This window comes from Trachemys scripta, chromosome 14, assembly GCF_013100865.1.
Source record: "Trachemys scripta elegans isolate TJP31775 chromosome 14, CAS_Tse_1.0, whole genome shotgun sequence".
In the NCBI taxonomy this organism is placed as follows: domain Eukaryota; kingdom Metazoa; phylum Chordata; order Testudines; family Emydidae; genus Trachemys; species Trachemys scripta.
The window spans coordinates 4,909,009-4,924,245 of NC_048311.1; the positions used below are offsets into that span (position 1 = coordinate 4,909,009).

At 41.9% G+C, this 15,237-nt stretch overlaps 1 protein-coding gene and 1 long non-coding RNA gene across 2 annotated transcripts in view; both read left to right on the forward strand.

The window, feature by feature from the left end:
* Positions 1–15,237, forward strand: part of LOC117887129 (zinc finger protein 271-like) — a 78,741-nt gene that overhangs the window by 52,961 nt on the left and 10,543 nt on the right. The window lies entirely within an intron of this gene.
* On the forward strand, positions 9,172–12,770 carry LOC117887225. The gene is made up of 3 exons (XR_004648140.1): positions 9,172–9,396; positions 9,588–9,710; positions 11,511–12,770. It is a non-coding gene; the product is annotated as an uncharacterized LOC117887225 (long non-coding RNA).

Below are 15,237 nucleotides of genomic sequence, written 5' to 3' on the forward strand. Positions count from 1 at the left end.
TGAGTCTAACTTTGACAATTTGGAGGTTCCACCGAGATGGCAACCGTCTTCACTGGGGCTGTGTGATTTCTGACCGTTTTTGTAGGATGACCGTGGTAGCCGGCACCTGGGCATTTGGCCCGAGCGGTCCTCCTCCTGAACGGAAGGGTGCACGACCACAGTGAGGTCTACGCCATCGAACCTGTTGGTTCCCACTCTGTTCTGGTAGGGATCCCGGGATCTGACATCAGGAATCTGGTCAGGTAATTATTTCTGTGTTTTGTCCGGACTGAGGACTGTCCTGTCTCTGTGTCTATCCGTCCTCCTGTGGAGTGTTTGAGTCTGGGTGCCATCTCCATCCAGGGATCGGCCGACCAAGGGGTTCCTGTCCCCACGGTCTGAGTGAGTGAAATCTGCACAATCGCAGCCGCACCGCACCTTGGGTAAAACCCTTGGTGTGAAAGCAAGGGCGATTGAGTCAGTAGCCTGTGGGCTCCTTTTGTGTGTTGCACCGGGCATCGCTCTGACGAACCCGAATTTCCTTCTTGTGTGATTGGTGTGTGTAAAGTCCTCCTGTATTGGTAACAAGACGTCTAAGTCGGGACAGTTCCCTAAAGGAATGCCGGCTCAGTTTTAGGAAGGGTCCGGACTCCTGTAAATTTCTGGAAAAATGGTCTAGGCTAACTCAGGAAGATCCCAAAACTCAGTGGCCACTGTTAAAACCTTGGAACAAGGACCGAGTGGACATCTTAAAAAAAAAAAAAAAAAAACTCGGCCAGCCTAAAACTAAATTGGCTAAAGGAGAGGTTAATTGTTTCATGCAGTGGTGGTGTTAGGTAAAAAGCAAGTCCTCACTCACCTCTCCAGCACCCAAGTTCGTGCGGAGTTGGTATGGGGCTCACAATCTGTCAGAGACCAGACACCAATTCGGTGATCAACGGGCTCACACTATCCTTAGCTTGAAAAGCTTCAGAGTAAGTGTGGCAAGTTTATTAGGGGTGAGCATCAATATTTATACACAGAAGTAAACAAAGTGATTAACAGATCATAATGGTCATGTATAATCAATCAAGATTCTACAGGATAAAACAGGTTAAAATGTAAATTCAGAAAGAGAAAAGGGGAGATGACTACTTAAGGGGAGGGGGGTGTCATGAGTAGTTCGCAGGTCAGAGCTTTGATTAAAAGTTCAGACAGAGACATCAAGTCTGGGTTAAGTTTAAGCTCATCAAAAGTTCAGACTCAACAGTGGGGAGAGGCAAATCGTAGGTGGACAAAATCAAAACTCACCTCTCTCAAATATTCAAATAATAAATTAAAAGCTTTATTAAAAGCCTCCTCTCCCACCACCAGTCTGAGCGCTCCCCTTCACCCTGTTCTCTGACAAAAAAACAACAACAACCCCGGATCGATCCCAACTCCCTTCATACTCCCCTCTCATTGTAAAAAGGATAAAATGCCCCTTGTTCTGTTCCCCTTAATTGTCTGCTTCAGAAACTGATTCTTTAATGTTCCATTACCAATTCAGCAAGGAGGGTGGGCTCCTCAACTAGCCCCCACCCTTCTGGTCCCTTTCCTTAAGCATTTCTTTCAAAATTGTGAAATGACCACAATATCACTCACAAAAATGGTTCATTGGAAAAAGCAGGATTGGGCCCAGACAAGCAGGCAAGCAACAGATAAAGAAACTAAAAAAAAAAAAAAAAAACCCCAAAAAAAACCAGGTTGGAAGCCCTAAGGGCATAGTGTCAGGAGTAAGTGCAAGTATGAACCCCTGGAACAATACTTAAAAGGGTGAAATCTGAGTTGATAAAGGTGTCATTTTGGGAAATAAACAAGTGATTTAAGGAAAGAGTGAAAAGTTAACTCTACAGAGGCTGGAGAGAATTAAACAGTTAAACTTTGTGAAAATGTTAAAAAGGATCTTGTTAAAAGAATTCTTGGTTTCTTTGCAGCCATTCTAAAGGAAAAATGGGCCCTTTTCCAGAGGAATGTCTGTAAATAATCCAGGTAAAGAGACTATCTAATTAAAATCATTTGACTATGGACAATTGAGTCAAATTTGCTAAAAAAACATAGGGGGGGTTCTATTGGAACTTAACTGCCCCAAATGTATAAAGGTAATGTAATCTATGTACAGCTATGTAAAAACAAAGCAGTGTAAGAGGGATGTTAAGGGAGAGAAAATGTGTATGTATCTGTCTGTCTGTGGGAATATGTGAGGTTTGTAAAACTCCTGTTTTGTAAGTTTAAGATAAATTGGTTTTGTTTTGTTTATAATGCCACTAAAAATCCATTTGACTCTTTAATTCAAAGTTGCAAAACTGACAGACCTTTTTGCCAGACACAGGTAATCAGTGTTGGTTGACTTTGAGATTTGGTATTTAACCCTTAAGGGGTAACTTGATTCTTTACAAAATTTAAATGTTTTCAAATAAAGACCAAGTCATGACTACAGCAGGACAGTCAAAATCAGAAAAATAGGGAAAAATTATGGATTATGTTTGTTTGTTTTTGTAACAAAATAGCAAATAAAAGCTGTAGGAAAAGAATAAAGACAGTGGCCCTCTGAAGCAACAGCAGGGGTGAGGTGCACAAAACAAAAAGAAGAAATGTTAAAAACACTGAGCCTTAAAATGGCTCTGTGTAATCAGACTGTCTCTTTGATAAGGGTACATAAAACTCTGTAAAAACAAAAGAAACAGTTACACCTTATGTAAAAATTAATATGGCTAATGTTTTAAAAGTTAAAGTATAAAAGGAAGGTGCAGACATGTGCAGTGTATATTATAGAGGGGGTAAAAGAAATGCAAACAAAACATGCTACTTAATTAAAATCCTATTAGGGCTCCAAAGGAGCCACAATAGACTGTGTTTTCTTTTTCAGATCTGTGTGTGTTTTGGAAGCAAGAGTTAAAAGTAATCAAAACTCTGGTAAAAGTTAATTGTGTTCCTTTTAAGACAAAGTCTCTGAGCTCTGCTAATGGTTTTGAATCCAAAAGCCGAGCTTGTGTGGATGCAAATTATCTAACTGATAAAGGAAGTGAAAGAACTACCAGCACAAAGAAGTTGCAGATAAAGAACATACCTGGTCAGCAAACAAATTGCCTAAATAAAAGGCACGGTATAACAAGATACCTTTAATTAAAATAAATTTAATGTTAATAAGTACCCCTGTAACAATGTATAGTGTGTATGATTTGGGGGGAAAGAAAATCCTTTATGGTAATGAAGCTTTTCAGCTGTTACCTGTAAACAAACTTAAAGATTAATACAGCAGGAAAGATATTGTAACCTTGGTCTGCTGTAAAGGGAAAACTAAGGTACATCACCTCATGGATTTAATAACTGAACAGTGGAATAATTTCCCCATAACTCTTAAAAGATAAAAGCCATTAAAACCTGGCCTGCCTATAAAACAAAAACACAGGAAAATATGGAGGTAATTCCTCTTGTTTTGCCTGCAATCAGCAAGGGTATTTGTAAAAGAAAGGAATATTTTAAGCAATAATAAATGCCACCCCAAAAGGGGTAGAAAAATGTTATTTTTGTCTTTCAGAAAAAGCTAATATCAGCTACAGGACAACCTAATAAAAAACAAATAAAAGTGGGTATGCTTATCCATGCCTGTTGCTCCAAAGCCCTGTAGTAAAGACATCTCCCTAGGATCCTGTATGTGGAATAAAATAAATAATGACACCAAAGTACTGTATAATGGGCTATGTGTATGTGTTAATTCTTGGGGAGAAAAGTGTTTTAAAAGAATGGAAGTGTTAGCAACCTCCAATAGACAAATGTAAATGTAATGTAATGTAATGTGTTTACAAAAGGTAAAAAGGTAACATAGTTCCTAAAACAATCAAAAGGGCAATGTGGGAAACCGAACCATTCATATTATACATGCAAATGGCAACATGTTAAAAATTGCCACTGCAGAAAGACATAACAGCTTACCATTGGTATAATATATTTTCTGAATGGTCTCCCACAACTACTGGCGTACTAATGTTACTAACCCTAATTGTTTTTGATTTTAAATTGTATGTGTTTAATTGTAACATTTAAAATGTGCTGTTGGATAAAACAAATGTATGCAAAGCTAGAGCCACAGGCCCAAATCACCTCCCAGTATTTTCTATTACGTGAACTAAATAAGAAGTGACACTGGCGATTAATAATCTTAGTGTCAAAAGGGGAATATGTAGGAGCAGGATTTTATAATGTCCCATAAAAATTAATGTATAATTTGATTTCATCCGTCAGCCACCCTTTTTAAATAGCAGAAAGAAATAACAGACCAGAACAATCCTTATGACTAATTATGGTCACCCTTTTGTTTTAGAATAAGTTATAATGTCTACTATGGTTTCCTATATGTATTACAGAGTAGGCCTCTAGTTAAATATACATTTTTTTTGTTTTAAGGTTTAGTAAGTAAAAAACAGGATTCTCTAGTGTGACTATGTTAAGTAGATTAAAGGAACATTAAAGGCCTGGATCTCAATGTAAATTGTCTTGGTTATTGATTGTAAAACTTAGCAAGGTTTAATTTGCAATGCCTTTTTGCTCCATATAAAATACTACTGTTTGTATTCTCAATCTGTGTGAATAAGGAAAAAATAAGGTGTAAAGGCCATTGTTATAGCCAGAGTCAAGGAAGAAGAAGTAAAAAAACTTAAAGGACATCAAAAAATCATCAGGTACTGCTTACTATCCAGATGGCTGTTAAATTGTCTGGCATCACAGCGTGCATACAAGCTTTGCAGTGTAAGAAGGCACCCCCCAGCAAACCAATCACCTCAGGACCACGCAGAGTCAATTTTGACTCCAGAAGAAAACGTAGAGAAACAGCCTGCAATACCTTACCATCTACGCTCTCGTAAGGGTTGCCAGAAACAGACGAGAACCTAAAGCAAGGCCCAAAAAGAAGCAGTAGTGAGCCTAGCGCCTGCTGCCTGGTGGATGTAAAACCGTGACTGCGGTTCCCTCAGTTGAGGTTGTCAGAACCTAAGGGCCTTGCCTCCAACATGAGCCTCTGGTGGCGCCTGTTCCTTGGCTGCTGGTGTCTTAAGGTCTGGGGAGTCCACAATAACAATTCTTTTATCCAGCAGCAAGTGTGGATAGCTCAGACTCTCAATATTTCTAATTGCTGGGTCTGCAGCCACATCCCAGCTCACTCTCAAGCTGGTGTTCCTGTCCTGGCAATCCTACTCAATTCCCCAGACCTCACTGGAGGACCTCGTCCATTTAACAAAACATGGAACAATAATGACACTTGAAAAGCAGTGGGAATAATTGTATCTAAATGAATAAAAGTGGTGGAGGGAAAAGGTCATTGGTGTTGGATGTGTAATGGAACAGGGCTGGATCTGGAAAAAAGTCATTGCCTTCAGCATATTGTGGCCAATGGTGTATGGGATTATTCAAACAAAACTAAAGAGTGGCGGGCCGGGTATGGGGATATAAATTTTTTCTCAACCTGGAATCAAACGGAAAAATCAATCTCATGTTCCCCCTACAGTAACCTTAGTGAAAACAATACAATCTTTCAATGCCATGCAAATAACACCACTCCTCGTAAGAAGAATTACCCTGTACCCTTCGGAGGATATTACTCCTCCTTTGTAGGCACCTATGTGACAAATGGGTGCAACCAACCCTTCCCGGCCTTAATAGGCCATCATTGGGTTTGTGGGACCAAAGCTTATACTGTGTTACCAACTAACTGGTCAGGTATCTGTTATCCTGCCTGACTCTTCCCACAATTCCGAGTGCTGGGGTCCTTCCCACGAAAATGCCTTCGTAATTTCAGGCAAAGAAGAAGGGACTTTTCAGATGCCCAATGGTATGTAAATAACATAAGCCCCTTGACCTGGAAAGAGGCCATTGGCGGTTCCCTTATCCCACTTGGGGGAGTAATACACCATGCAAAAAGGCTCCTAAGGTTACAAGCAGTAGTTGAAATAATGGCAAATGAAACCGGAAAAAGTTTAAAAACCCTGGCCAAAGAAACAGGGGCGATCCAACAGATGGCCCTCCAAAACCGTCAGGCATTGGACATAGTGCTGGCAGCCAAAGGAGGGACCTGTGCTCTCATTGGAAAAAAATGTTGTGTGTTCATACCTGACAACACCAATAAGGTAATAAATCGTGCTAGTCACTTAGAACAAATTGCATATCTTCCCCATAAAGAGCCAAGTTATTTATGAAAGTGGCTAAGTAACCTATTCAATTTCTCTGGCATAGGAAACTGGTTGTTTCAGGAAGCCCTGACTATCCTGTGTGAAATCCTAATAATTTTTGTATGTTTTCAGTTAATCTCCTGTTGTATCCAAAATTGTGTACGGTATGCCACCCAGGTGACTGCCCCAAAACAGAGTGCTAATATGATGGTGTTAAATATCACTGATGAACAAAAAAATAAAAAACTGTTAATATGTGGAACCCAGTAATTGTTGGTCTTTGCGTAAGCTTGACCAAAAGGAGGGATTGTGAAAGTGAAATGAATTATATTAAAGAAATAGAATGAATTAAAGAATGCTGTATATACCTTTAAGTAAAAATGAGAAATGCTGCAAGCCAGGGGGGCAGAAAAGCAAACATTAACTGCTTAACTTGCCACTTAAGGGCAATTGGTAAAGCATTAGTCTTAGATCGATAAAAGTTAACAAGAAAGCAGATTATGCATATTGTGCTCCATGCATATTTTACAATTTTGCTCTCTCTGTCCCTTTGTTTAGTTTACACCCTTTTATCTGTATAAATAAGACTGTTTAAATCATGCATGGAGGCTCACATTATCTGAATGTATTAGCAGAGCGCTGTGCTAATAAAACAGAGTGGTCTAACAAACTATGAGTCCTGAGTCTAACTTTGACAAAGGGCAGGGATGGTGTCCCTAGCCTCCATTTGCCAGAAGCTGGGAATGAGTGACAGGGGATGGATCATTTGATGATTACCTGTTCTGTTCATTCCCTCTGGGGCACCTGGCATTGGCCACTGTTGGAAGACAGGATACTGGGCTACATGGACCTTTGGTCTGACCCAGTATGGCTGTTCTTATATTCTTATGAATTAATCCTAGAACCACAGCAGAGGCAATCTTTACAGCTGAGATCACCAAACCTGGAATAATGGGCTAAAGAGGGTAATGCCCCTTTATATATATTGCTTATGGGTGAGGGAGTCACTGTACAGCTAGGTAGGGTGGGTAAATTGCAATAGGTGAGCATCACCAGGATGGCTGCAACCACCCTTTGCTTGCACACCAGGATCTACCATAACACTACTGGGCCTTCATCATCCTGATCATGAAAGTTGTGCTGACCAGAGAAGAGCAGAGAGACAAAACTAGATGTCCTGAAATGGTAACTTTAAACCATTTATTATAATATTATTGGGCCAAAATTGCCCCTGATAAAAAATCCTCTCTAACAAAAGGGAAGGGAGGGGAAGTTTAAAATGCTTTAGCTCTTTTTCCAGGACTCTCCCACAAAAGACACAAACGAAGGGCTGTAGACATTCATGTGCAAATAACTCAGATGGTGAAGGAGATTTAGTGGCCATACAGACTAGTAGTGTCATAATTAAGATCTCATTAAGAATATAATGATGCATTTAACATCTATTATAACTTCATGCTGCATGAGTCTCAGGGCTTTTCTGTATGGGGGAATCATACTGGTATAACTATACCAATAATGACATTGTTATACAGGAATAACTACCTGGGCGGATACTCCTATCTGGGAATAAGGCTTTGTCTATGTTGGAAGTTACCTGAGTGCTGGAGAGAGGCAAAATAATGATTAAGGAAATCTGTCCTAATTGGTAGATCCAAAGAAATAGAAGAAGTTTTGAGGGCAACTCAGGAAATCAGACACCCCTGACGTTACATAATAACAACGAATAAATGCATGCTATAGAGAAAATAAAAACAAAAACAAAAAATTGAAATAACAATTGTAAATTACAAAATAACAATAATAATAGGATATTTTATATTACAAAACACTATGCATATGATTGCTTATCCACTAGCATTCATTATTATTGTCTATGTTCGTATGCTATTAAAACTATACATTAAGTAGCCCGCCATCTATCTGTTCACCGTTAAACAAAGTAAATGATGATGTGCTAAGGGCAATGAGTCATAAAAATAGTGTTTTAAAAATAAATGGAGTGAAAAGACATTTCCAGAGGATTACAGGAAATGGAGTAGAACCACAGATAAGACAAATCTGTGAGCTACTATGAGGCTATATGCGTTGGCACATTCCATCTACATAAACTGACAAGGAATTCTTTTAAACACCATGTTAAAAAGAATTCCTTGCATGTATGAGACGACGAACATTTTTAGGATGGTATCTGTGTGTAAAATATTCTCCTGTATCCAGTCTCTTTTGGCAGCTCAGTACATCAGTTCAGATAGAGAAGAGCTGCTGTATCTGGGCTTTGGGCCACACTGCACCTTTAACACCATGACCCTGGGGAGAGGGTGCTGAATTGGACCATCCAGTGAGGAACACAAGCCCCTCTGCCAGTCCACGCCTATTTTGACAACCACTGTACATGGCTCACCCCACCCTCCCTATCCTAGGGTTTCTCTGTCTGGTAGTGCATCTCCCCCACCCCCCTTTGTAAATCCCAATCCAGCGGTTTCAGCAGATGTTACTGAGCACAGCTCAGCTCCATCCAGCCTGCTCAGTGACAGCAAAGGAGCAATTTCGGATTCTGACACTTGCACCTGCCCCACAGCCCAGGCTACTGCAATGCCCCAGCAGGCCCCCAGGGCCGGTGTGCACTTCCTGCATGCTCCAGGCTGGGTTCCCAGCCACTGGGCCATGACTCCTCTGCCAATACAAAGGACTCCTTGGCCTGGGGGGAAGGGGATGCTGCGGTGGGACATGGAGCGGGCGGCTCCACTCCTGGGGGGGATTGGCTGGTGCCTCCGGCACCCCGTGGCAGGGGAGTTTGTGACACCCGGTGAATGGAGCTCTCTGATCCCAGGCTGTAAGGGGGAGAGCAGGAGTGGGATAGGAACGGGGAGGGGGCTGGGACCTGGGAGTCAGGACGCCTGGGTTCTATTTCTAGGTTGCAGACTGAGGAAGTCCCCGGTCCCTGGGAGTTGTTGCAGCGCGGGTTGGTATCGAGGGGCACAGGAAGGGGCTGGAGCAGCAGAGAGGAGGGGAATAAGAAGGGCTGGGGGGTTATAAAGAACAAAGGGATCATATAAACTATGCAGGTCCAAGATGCCCCTGCGAGCCGGGAGCCCGGGATGAGCCGCTGCTGCGCCCCAGAGGGCTAGTGCAGCTAGACCTGCACTAGCCCCCCTCTGTGCCCAGCCAGGGGGGACTTTCTCCGGTGGTTGGAACCAGCCCCTGGCTCCAACTCCTGAGCCGGAGACTGAAGGTAATTGAGAGAGACATGGGGGAAAGTGCTGGCTGGGGCTGGGCAGGAAAGTGACTCTGCACAAAGGGTCCCGGGAGTCTCAGCTCTTGCAGCCCCTGGGAAATAATCTGTCTCCTTTGTTATCAATGCACCTGTGGGACGGGGATCTGAGCTGCACTAGCAACAATGAAGCGGCTGCTCTTGCCTTCCAGGATGCAGACTGGAGGTTCAGGTGAGAAGAGCGGCTGCAAGGGGCCAAGAACAGTTCCCAGAGGTGCTGCGAGGAAGGAAGAGGGGAAAAAGGAGACAGAGGTGGAGGTGGTGAGGTGTGAAAGGTGATAGATTGAACAGTCTTTGTGCACATAGGGAACTAACAAAAAGAGGGGAGCGGTGGGGTTCATTCATCATTTAATAGTCTAGCCCCCTTGCAAACCTCCCGGAGACAAGTTGTGGGGTTCCCTCAGACTCTGCAGTGATGGGGTAAACATCCCCAGTATTAAAGTGCTGACAAGGATGTGTTTGCTCCAGGAGTTTGACAGGTGTAAAAGGACTAGGGCTGTGTGTGTTTCTATGAACATTTCCAAAGAAGCTCTTCTCCCTGTGATAATGTGACAGACACCTCCTGAAATGATACATGCGTATCCCTTAGAAGGAGTCCTCAATATTTTTGCTAATCTGAGCAAATTGATTTTAATAGGCAGCAGGTTTAAAACAAATAAAAGGAAGTATTTCTTCACACAATGCACAGTCAACCTGTGGAACTTCTTGCCAGAGGATGTTGTGAAGGCCAAGACTATATAACAGGGTTCAAAAAAGAACTAGATAAGTTCATGGAGGATAGGTCCATCAACGGCTATTAGCCAGGATGGGCCGGGATGCAAAACCATGCTTTCAAGTTTGTCAGAAGCTGGGAATGGGCAACAGGGGATGGATGACTTGATAATCACAGGTAATCACCTGTTCTGTTCGTTCCCTCTGAGGCACCTGGTATTAGCCACTGTTGGAAGACAAGCTACTGGGATAGATGAACCATTGGTCTGACCCACTATGGCCATTCTTATGTGCTTATGATTATTCCATATGGAGGGTTCTAGCCACATCGAGGGTCAGGCCATGCTGAACATCAAGCTATTTTTAGAATATTTGTGCTTCAAAAAAGTCCATTAAAACAGTTGTTTATATTTTTATACAATCACACAACTTTATAATGGCATTAATTTTTTTTTTTTTTTTTTTTTTTTTTTGCAGAGTAGAAAAGGTCTTTCAAATTTAATACAAAAATGGATACATATTAACTCCTTATGTTAGTGCTTTCCCCTTCCCCATCAGCAATTTATTTATTAGTCTGATTGGGTCAAATTAGTGTCTCAGTGATTTAAGATCTTAAATCCCATTGAAAGTCAATAGGACTTGCCTCCTGAGTAACTTAGGTGCTTTAAAATTTTGTAACAGAGAGTCCTGTGGCACCTTTAAGACTAACAGATGTCCTTCCATTTGCATTTGGAAAGGAAGATGATATCTGTCTGTACTTGTGCAAGTTTCTTCATGAGGTTGATAGATTTCCATTTCATACAGCTAAATGCAGTGCCTTGCATGGTGTCAAGTATCAGAGAGGTAGCCGTGTTAGTCTGAATCTGTAAAAAAGCAACAGAGAGTCTTGTGGCACCTTTAAGACTAAAGGTGCCACAGGACTCTCTGTTGCTTTTTATAGATCCAGACTAACACGGCTACCCCTCTGATACTTAAAATTTTGTATTCCTTAATTTAGAGGTTTATCAGAGACCAAATTATTTGACCCAGACAGGTGCAACAGGGGATGGATCACTTGATGATTTAACTGTTCTGTTCATTCCCACTGGGGCACTTAGCATTGGCCACTGTCGGAAAACAGACTACGGGGCTAGATGGATCTTTGGTCTGACCCAGTATGGCCGTTCTTGTGTTATGTTCTTATGACCAAATCCTACTGCCTAATCTGGACAGCTGCTGAGCTGTAGCTTGGATAAACCAGTGAGTCTAAGCATCATGAATTTTTAAATGTGACCTGCAACAGGAGAAAAATGTTTTTTAGCTATTTATGTTTGAATAAGAAAAAGTTGGAAAGGTTTTAATTTTATTTATTTTCTTTTGTACAGTAGAAATTCCCATCTGATGTTCTCCAAGATGCTTTCAAAGGTGATGTTCAGAGAGGAAAATATGGGTTTGCGCCCTTTCAGAAGTGGCCACTGACTTTGAATGCCTCAGTTTTGGGGTGTCTGACTTGTGACACCACAGGCCTGATTCTCAGGGGGTGTTGAATTGCCATTGATTTCATTAGGAGTTGTAGCAGCTCAGCATTTCTGAAAAGAGGCCCAAGATGTTTCAGGCTAGGGACCCATCAATTAAGGAAAGCAAAGTAAGTAGCCTCTTGGAAAACTTGGCCCACTGTTCTCCCCAAGTGCACAGAATTGAATATTTCAACACAATCCCCTTGGGTACCTCCCTAATAAACTTTACTGACCCCCAAGTGAATACAAGTCTTTTATATTCTCAGAAAATAAACCGGACTCAAAATGCTTTATGAAAAATTTAATAAATCATTTACACATTAACAGCACCTCTGGATCAGTCTGAAAAGCAAATCCACATACATTCAAAAATAAAACAACTACATTATAATGAAGTTTACTTTGTTAGCCTATATGCAACCCCCAGGCAAATGCTCCTCAAAGTTCATATTCCCATTACTACAAATATGAGTCTTCATCTTGCAGACACTTCACTTCAAGTATCTGAGTAATCATATTGATTTCAGCAGGAATAACATGTGCAGAAAGTTAAACGGGTACATGTTTGCAAGAAGGAAATTATAGCTCTGCATAGCAACAACCAGCAGATATTGCAGCCTCAGCTCTGACCAGCATCCCTGAGCATCCCATTAAAACTGCACACACTATCCTACATTTTTAAATAAATCAGCACCATACCAACTGCAAACCTACCTCCATTACAATTCATGATGACCTGTTCTGTTCATTCTCTCTGGGGCACCTGGCATTGGCCACTGTTGGAAGACAGGATATTGGGCTAAATGGACCTCTGGTCTGACTCAGTTGTCTGGCCATTCTTATCTTCTCATGTAACTCCTTTACAGCTTTTGTAGACTGAGCTCATTGCACAAGCTGGGCTCCCTGAAACTCTCCATATTCCCCCCACATACCTACCAGCTCATTGCCTGCCACCCTCCCATCCGTCTCTATTTCAGGAGCTCCCTGCAACACCCTCCATCCCCTCCCTCATGGCTGGGGCTCTTCCCCATCCCCCTCATACCAGGGTCTCCCAATCTCCCCCCCTCCCCAATTCCCTTCTCCCTTACCCGGGTCCACAATTCCCCCCCTTCAGGCCAGCAGCTGCATGTGCACCCCCTTCCCTCATGCCCTGCTTTCCTCCCATACCTGGATCCCCAATGTCCCCCCCACTAATGGTTCTGTGTGTCCCATTACCACACCCCCCCATCCCACCACCTGGGCTGTTTGCATGCCCCTAATCCCCCCTAGTTCCCTCCTTCCTCCCCTCCCTTGTTTGTCATTCAGGGTGTTGACATGTTAAACACTATGGCTGGAGGGGCAGAGATGAGATGGTGTATTGTTATGCTGGAGGGTGATAATGCCCACCATCAGCCAGACAATTACAGAGGTGCTTGAATCTCTGTGGCTGTGCTAACCAGGGAAAAGGGGCTTCACAGGTCCTCAGCTTTTCCCCTTCCATTTTTTTCAGTTTTCACCAAAATTAATAATAGGGTTCTTCTGCCCACAGATGACTAGAACATTACCTGGACATTTGGAATTGATCAACTGGAGAATTCAAGTAGAGCCTGACACGTTGGCCCAGTTAAAATATTAAAAATAACACCTATGTGAAATATAATATGTTACCATTAGTATCTCAATCAAATATAAAAATCTAAATGGGTTGAAATGAAAAATCTGGAACAAAATGTTTCAATATTATTGAAATGAAACAAAAACATTGAAATTGACACATTCCCAGAAAACATTTTGATTTTGACAAATCTGCATTTTTGATAGAAAACTGCTCCATTTAATTTTTTTTAGGCTTGATTATCAAGTACTAATTATCAAATACTAATATAAATTCTGCTTTGCTTTAGCCTCCCCCCCCCACACTAATTATCAAATATTTATATAAAAGCCTCTCAGATCTTGCCCCTTTTTGACCTAATTATCAAATAGGATATACATTTCCCCTTTGATTTTGCTCCTTTCTCTCTCATTATAATAAATATATTATGATAAAATTCCCTCACAGTTTTCAATTTTGTCTCTCATCATCCAATATTGATATAAAACCCTTTGATTTTTATTTTTCTAATCACCCTTGTGAAGTGCAGCAGCTTCTCCTGATTTTGGAGGAAACCAAGGCGTTACCACAGATGGGGAATATGAGGGGTGTGATTAAATCCCTCGTCGGGCACAGACGTGGGGAACAAGGCCAAGGGTTGAACTCCCCAGTGATCAACTTTCCCCCTCACATCTGAGAATCAAATTTTCCTCCCCTTTGCAGACTGCTTTAGAGCAGAATGAGGGGTTATAGGTGATCCTTTCACAGGGGGCTGTTCTGTGCCTGTCTGGGTCCCTGATCCCAGTTCCTAGAGTTGCCACAAATTCCCATTGCTTATAATAATCCCGCCGGATTAACCCCCTCACGTTCCCATCGCTGCTTTCACCCCAAAGGGTCTCAAACACTTGTGACAGATGAACGGTATGGGACTCGTTCCCCTCCGTATTGACATGCAGACAGCTCTGGAGTGGGAATGGGGTGACTGGCTGTTCTCTGTCAATGACAGGGCATGGCAGGCCAAAACAGAGGCCATGAAGAGCGAATGTCTGTGGCTGATGCGGATACTTTCTCATTTTCTGTTACTAATATTCTGTCTCCTCAGATTTTGTGTCAGGTATCAAACACTTGTACCAAGCATTTTGATACCTGTATCAAACACTGATCGAAAATCTCCTCATGCGGTGCCACTTTCTATCTAATCCAATCCTCTAATATGGATTTCAAATTATCTCTGATTTCACCCATTTTCCTCTCTAGCTATTGAACATTGATATAAAACCCCTGTAGATTTTGCCCCTTCTTTCAAAATCTTCATTGATTTTCTATTTTCCATCTAATTTACAAGTAGTGCTATAAAACGTCCTCAGATTTAGTACTTTTCCACCTTTTTCAACAGAAGCAATTTCTTGTTTTGGAGAGAAACTCTTGTCCTGTGGCACCACCTTGTTGGGGTATAGAGGGGTGGGGGAGAGTTAAACTCCCCATTGATCAACTTTCCCCCTCACATTTGAGAATCATTTCCCCTTTTACGTCCTAAAATTGACATGTTTCCTGATGAAAACAACTGGCTCAATATTTAATAAACATCAAAGCCAGGTACTTCCCCATTGGGGTGTATGATGCATCCCAGCTGTTAACAAGACAGCTGGCCAGACCCTGATGGATTGTTTTATTGTGGCTGAAAACCTCCATCACTTATAACAATCCTATATTCCTGTATATTGACCCCTCATGTTCTCATGACCACTCTCACCCTGAGAGGTCCTAAAAGTTCAGGACAAATAGTCTCTGAGGGGGTTTTCATTCCCCCAGTTCTGAGCCCATGGCTGCTTCTGGGAACATATTAGCTATTCTTTGCCAGCAACAGGGGATGGACATTTCTGGAATATTCTGGCTCTTCCATCCCCTCCATATTCCTGTTAAAGTAGCATCATGTGGGGCTCCCTGTGTGACTGGCAACAGGTGGGAAATACTTTGTATTTATCTAATTGATATAAAATCCCCTGATTGTTTTTGTTTCTC